The following is a 7,216-nucleotide window of genomic DNA, read 5'->3' on the forward strand; positions in this document are numbered from 1 at the left end:
CGGGGTGGAGCCTGAAGTCACGTGTCCCGCCCCCGCGCTATCTTCGTTGAAGGCGATTCCGCGGCCAGGTTTCCGCCGGAGGCCCGCTCCCACAAGGCCGTTCCAGGCCCGCCTTCCTGACCGAGAGCGGCGGCAGGGGAGGGCCCGCGGGGAGCCCGAGCTCCACCGCGGGCCCCGAAGGGCGGTGGTCGCAGGCTCCGCGCCCGCGAGGTCACTGCCGTCCGCCGCCCTCCCCCGCCCTCCCATCCCCGGCTGCTAGCGCCCAGGGCGGCTGGTCCAGGGACGCGGGCCGCAGCGAAATCCGGGAGACGGCCGGGTTACCCACGATGCTTCAAGGAGGCCGACCTGGGACACCTCCACTCGCTTATGCTTGCGGGACACCGGTGAGCTCAGACGAAGCCTCAACATGTCTAGTGACTTTCGCGCAGGCCCACCTGGCTTATAGCCTTGACCCTGGGCTTCCACCTGCGGTCCCCTGGGCCCCGAACCCCTACCCAGGGGCCCGGCGCTCCCTCTTGGCATTGCGGGCACACAAAGATGCAAGGAGAGGGGGTCTATGGTACCGGTAACCTGGCCTGGATGCAATTGTTCGTACAATTACTCTATTTTTAATTTATTAATTTTTGCTCTGATTTCATGTTCACCAAAGCAACCTTCTGGTAATGCACCTTGACGCCGTAAACAAAGTAGTTCCCAGGGTGGTAAAAATAAATATATTGTAAGAAATGACAAGGCCTACAGGTTTTTCTTTTCCGCAAATGCTTACCATATAAAAATAAGAGAAAGTAAGATGCAAAAGTATATACAGTATGATCCCAATAGTGCTAAAATTATATCCACACAGATCTAGATATTTGTAAAGTGTTATTATGGGTGATATAGATGATTTTCATTTTGTTCTTCGTATTTTCTGATTTTGTGAAAATTTCTATCATGAACATGCATTATTTTTATAATCAGAATCAAACCAATGAGCCTTTTAAAACTAGCAAATGGGCAAAAATAAATAAGTAAAGGTCAATCTGCTTCTATAAATTAATAAATTGATTTTCCATTTGCGAGTCAACCTATATATATTTAGTTAGTACAAGTTGATTTTCTTTTTTTTTTAATTTTAATTTTTTATTTTTGGCTGCGTTGGGTTTTCGTTGCTGCGCGCAGGCCTTCTCTAGTTGCCACAAGCAGGGCCTACTCTTCGTTGCGGTGCACGGGCTTCTTATTGCGGTGGCTTCTCTTGTTGCGGAGCACAGGCTTTAGGCGCGCGGGCTTCAGTAGCTGCGGCACGTGGGCTCAGTAGTTGCGGTCGCAGTGCGCAGGCTCTAGGGCGAGCAGCTTCAATAGTTGTGGCACGTGGGCTCTAGAGCGCAGGCTCAGTAGTTGTGGCACACGGGCTTAGTTGCTCTGCAGCATATGGGATCTTCCCAGACTAGGGATTGAACCTGTGTCCTCTGCATTGGCAGGTGGATTCTTAACCACTGTGCCATCAGGGAAGTCCTACAAGTTGACTGTTAATAGAGATCAAATAAAACTTGGTTTCTGAACGTGTGAACCCGACGACGAGACCCTGATGGGTAAAGCCCATTGGCCAGTTTCCTTCCCCACTAATTTTGCAGCCTGGTACAAACATATGGATCTGGAGATGAAAATTTGGGAATTGTCAGCAGTGAGAATGGATGAGGTCACCAAAGAAATGAGTGTGGATGGAGAACAGGTCCAAACATTAGCCCCAAGACACCCCATATTATGAGTACAGGGGATGAAGCATGGAGCATAGGGCTCGAACCACTGTCCTTTGCATTGGCAGGTGGATTCTTAACCACTGCGCCACCCGGGAAGCCCCTCAGAAGCTGTTTCTTTGCTAGAATATATCAACACAGCCTCTGGCACTTGATATGTGGCTAATGATGTGGTATAAATGTGTTCTTTTCAATCCTCAGCAACGAGACAGGATCAAAAGCAGGTCGTAATTATATGGGGCAGTGGTAGACATTCACTGTCTAGCCCTAGGCCTACGCTCTCTTAATCCTCTGTCAGTATAGTCTACAGGGACTGGGCGTTCCACACAACATCATACTGGCCCAGACCAGTATGGCCCAGACCACAGGCATCTCTCACCTGGACTGTTGCCTCTTCACTGATTTCCCTTTCCCCATACTTGCCCATCCCACCAGAGCAAGCAGAGTGAGTGGTCTTTATAAAAATTATACCATGTTATCTGGTTAAACAGTGGCTTCCCAGTACACTTTGGAGTAAAATTCAGACTCCTTACCATGGCTTTCAAGGGCCCGTGTGACCCAGCCCTGCCAGCTCTCACTCTTACTCACCATTTTGCAAACACTTGAGCCATTTTCCTATTCCTCAAATGCTTCAAGCCCATTCCTGCTTTAGGGACTTTGCACACAATGCTCTCATAGTTTCCCCTTTTTTGTGATTCAGGCGTTGGCTTAAATGTCACTTCCTCTTCGAGTTCTCCTCCTCTGCCTACTTTAAAATTTAATTATAATAGTTAACCATGGGACTTCACTGGTGGTCCAGTGGTTAGGACTCCACGCTTCTACTGGTCGGAGGAACTAAGATCCCACATGTCACAAGGTGCAGCCAAAAAAAAAAAAAAAAAGTTAACCATGGTAGTTGTTAGTGCTTTTCACCAAACGTTTTTCTGGTCCTCCCCCTTTCTAGACACATGGTCCTTGCCCCTTTGAAGTTAGGTGTCATCATGTGACTATTTTTGCCAAATGAGATTTTGATAGCAGAAATTTGAAAGCCAGTGCTGATCTGCCACATCCCTTTTTCCTGCCTTGGCGATCATGGAAGCGTGTGTCCAAATTGAGCTTCCATCAGCCTGAATTCCTGAGTGACTGAGGGTGATCAATGCTTCCCTTCCAACCTGTGATGGATGTGTGGCATGAGTGAGAAATAAACCTTTATTATTTCTACCACAAGGCATTACCTTATTCATCCTCATAACATTCTCTTTTAAGAAAGGCAGTGTCAAGGATCATGACCACAGTTTTACAGATGGGAACACTAAGACAAATAGAGCTAGTGACTTGCCAAGATCAGAGAAAAACCTGTAGCAAAATTCGGGGTAGAACTTGTGCTTTTATAAATTCAAAATCCTTTCCTATTTCTTCTCAATGATAGGTCTCAAATTTGTCTTAACTTTGGCATTACTTTATCTATAAATTAGCATGTTTAGAATCATGCTAATGATTATAATCTAATTTTATTTGAGAAGTGTGCATCAAGAATCTGGCAATTTCTAATCAAAAAAATTATAAAATGGTAAAAAAAATAAAAAACACCTTTACTGTTTCAAACAACTAAGATTGTGGGGTTGTTTGCTATTACAGCATAACTAGCCTATCCAGACTTATACACTATAGGGCCAGGTACTTATCTGGGTGTTTTACATGTATTAACTCATTCACTTCTCACAACATGAAGTAGGTACTATTATTATTCCCATGTTACTAATACAGTGAGTGAGAAAAGTTAAGTAAAGGGCAGAGATAGAGTTTGAACCTGGTTAGAGATTTATGCTCTTGGTCACTCTGCTATACGGCCTCTAAAAGACGTTCAAACTCATGTTTGAACAAGGAATTGACAGAGTCATGAGTTTTATTACATATTCATACATATATAGAGAAAAGGGAACTGCCAGTTTTCATCCTTAGAGAGAGTGTGAGTGTGTGTGTGCGCGTGTGTGTGTGTGTGTGTGTGTGTATCTTTTAGGAATACAAGGATGTCACTTGATATATTGATTGCTATTTTAATATCAATACCCGGACAACAATTATCAAGTATAGCAACCAGTTAGAATAACAAATTTTTTTTCTTTTTTTAAAATTTTTGGCCACGCCATGTGGCTTGCAGGATCTTTATTCCCCGACCAGGGATGGAACTCGGGCCCACAGCAGTGAAAGCACGGCGTCCTAACCACTGGACTGCCAGGGAATTCCCTAGAATAACAAATATTTTAGAAGTTAAAGGTTATTTTTACAAGATCTGAAAATAAGTTTGAGTGTCTTAAAAAGACTCTCCCCCACCTTGTAGAAATACTTCCAAGGACTTCTTTTTTTAATTGTTTAGAACAAACTCTCTTGATGTATAGTTTACAAATAATGAATTGCACGTGCATTCTAAGTGTACAGTTTGATAAGGCTTGACAGATGTCCACACCTGAGTACCTACCAGCACTATCAAAATACAGAACAGTTCCATTACTCCAGGCACCTCCCTCCTGACCCTGTCCAGTCTGTCCTGCCTCCACCCCTGGCCCCAGGCAACTACTGATCGCAATTGTGTCACCATAGAGTAGACTGGGCTTTTCTAGAGTGCCACATAAACAGAATGATATAGGGTGCTTTTCTGTGTCTGGTTTCTTTCATTCAGTAAAATGTTTTTGAGATTCTCCATGTTATTGCACATGTCAATATGTCATTCCCAAGGACAGTTTTTAGTAACAGAAAATAGAACAAGTTTCGGTTCTGGGCAGAACTTTCGTAACTATTCTCAATTCCATACTTTATTCAGATAAGAGTCTTTGAACCAATTTTATGACCTGGAATGGTGTCTACCCTCTGCTGCTTGGAAACAGGAAGTTCCTGAAATTCCTTTTCTCTTGCAACATTCTCAAAACTCAATACCAGCTTTCCATTAGCACCTAGAGAAAAGAAAGTTCCGGGGAGCTCCAAACCCACCCAATGGAAAGGAAAAAGGCAAAAGAGAATTCTAAGTCAGAGGAATAAGGGGCATGTAACGTTCTTCTCTGATACACCTGGTAGGGAATTCCCTGGCTGTCCAGTGATTAGGACTCCTCACTTTCACTGCTGAGGGGGCAGGTTCGATCCCTGGTCGGGGGAACTAAGATCCCGCAAGCTGGCAGCACAGCCAAAAAAAAGAAAAAAGAAAAACCTGATAGAAGTTAGCACCTCTCCCATCACCTTCTCACCTCTACCTGATCTACCCCTGACACTTCTCACAATCTGAAACGACCATGCCCATTTCCTTTCCAGAATGCCGGCATAGCCAGATGCATGCCTTGGCCAGCTCTAGCCGTGCTGACAAATGTAGCTCAGGCCCATCCATGTTAATGGCTGGAGAGTATTACATTGTGTGAATACACCACCACTGATTTCACCCCTTTTCCTGTTGAGCATTTAGGTTGTTGCCCTTTTTCACTTTCCATCAACACATTCCTCATGTACCTCCTGACCTTGTGCTCACACGTGAGACTTTCCCCAGGTGTTTCCTAGGGGTGTTGCTGCTAGGCTGGAGGCCCTGTGCATCTTCCCCTTTACTATGGCTGAGTGCACTCTCCACGGGGGCTGTGCACACCAGTTGCTTTTACTCCCAGTTACCCCATGGAAGATGAAGAAAATCACCCAGCCGCCAGCCCCTCGCTGGACCCAGCACAGGCCCCTGTGTCTCCCCTTTCACCACTTCTGCTTGTGTCTGGTTCACAAAGAGGTCTTGCTTATTTTTATCTTGACTAGATCTTTCTGGGTCTTTTCTCCTTTTGTATTTTATCCGTCTTTATTATATGTCTGAAGCATGGAGTCATGATGCTATTTGACTGTAAGTCTGTCCTAAGTGACTTTTCTATGCATCTCCCCCATCCCTGGGCGCCCTTCTACTGGTATACTTGCTCCTTGGCCCCAGAAATACCTTCCCAGGCTTGTCTTGAAGGCGACATAGTTCTTTCTCGTCTTCTCTGGGTCATTTTTCTAAGCTTGGCTCACGTGCCAGCTCTTCTGTTTCCTGATGGGGACAGGACTTCCTCCTAGGATAAGCAGCTGTCACTGCATTTGTAGTCAGGGTCCTGAACTGGAGTCCTGGCCACCTGGCCTGAGCCAAACTGTGACTCTCTGGCAACTGATCCTCCTTTCGTAACCACAGTGATGTGGGCCTCATGCCATAGGTGACAGCACTCAGAGTATCACTTGGGTACAGGTGACCTGGGGCCTCTAGGGTGCCCACTGGACTCCTACCGCTTGGTAACAGTAGTATCAGCAACCCACCGCCCCCCGCCAGCAGACACTCTGCTAAGAGATTCTTACAGCTCTGAAAGACTGTAAAATGGGGTTATTCTTTCTCTGCTACAGATGAGGAAATTGAGGCTGAATTGAGAGGAGAGATGAAATGACTTGCTCAAGGAAACACACCCAAAATACATTGACTTTTTTTTTTTTTTTGGCACAGCTTGCGGGATCTTAGTTCCCAGACCAGGGATTGAACCCGGGCCCTGGCAGTGAAAGCGCCAAGTCCTAACCACTGGACCGCCAGGGAATTCCCTACATTTACCATTGTTGCTGGCACATTCACTCCTCTCCTTCCCCCAAATTACCCTGCATCCAGAGGACTTTCTATGTCTAGGACAGAAAATAATATTGATAGACTAAGCTGCCCCTGGTGGTGAGGTGCATCAACACAAAATGTCCATGCAAAGATGTGAGGGTTCCAGCCTTGAGCATAACAAGCAAGTCACAGGACACTCAGCTGATCAGAGCACAAGTGTGAGACTTCTTATTTTTTTTTTCCAATAGATAAGTTTCATTGCATTTTAAAGATATCACAAAGAGGTCCTGGGAATCATTTGGTATCTTCTTGTTTCCATAGCAAGACAACTCTTAGATCTTATTCATCAGCCTGATGATTTGTTCCTTTTTCAGAGACATAGATAACATCCAAAATGTTCTGATATCGTTATTTTTAACTGTGTAGCTTGCTGAATCAAAGCAGCTGAATTTGATGCAAGGTCAGTGCAAATCACTTCCTGGGCTTGAAACACTGAATAAGCAATGCCTGGCCTCATATGAGCCCTGCAGATTTTTCATCTAAGAAATTTCCAATTTCAACAAGAGACCTGCTCTCCTGAGTAAAGACGTGGGTGGGGATGTGAGCATACACAGATGTACTCTTGTAATGGAAGCCCAGTGGAACACCCTTGATCATGTGTTGTATTGGACTTGGGACTGCATGAACTCGAGCCGGTTCCTTTCTCTTCTCCACTGTTTGTCAACCTGGAGTCCCTTCCTTTTCTTTCCAGGGAGGCTGAGTTCTATACTGATGTAGTCCCTCTGCAGGATTCCTCTGGGGCCCTTCACAATAATTGTGTGTCCTTCCACAGTGATGTTGACATTTTCTGGAATGTCGACAGTCTGGTTGCTGAAAATAGTCTTCATTCTCACGGTAGATTCAGAAAAGAGAGCAT

At 45.3% G+C, this 7,216-nt stretch overlaps 1 pseudogene; it reads right to left on the reverse strand.

Moving 5' to 3' along the window:
• Positions 1-6,639: 6,639 nt before the first annotated feature.
• Positions 6,640-7,216, reverse strand: LOC118880641 (annotated as a pseudogene).

Source organism: Balaenoptera musculus, chromosome 15, assembly GCF_009873245.2.
Source record: "Balaenoptera musculus isolate JJ_BM4_2016_0621 chromosome 15, mBalMus1.pri.v3, whole genome shotgun sequence".
Lineage (NCBI taxonomy): Eukaryota > Metazoa > Chordata > Mammalia > Artiodactyla > Balaenopteridae > Balaenoptera > Balaenoptera musculus.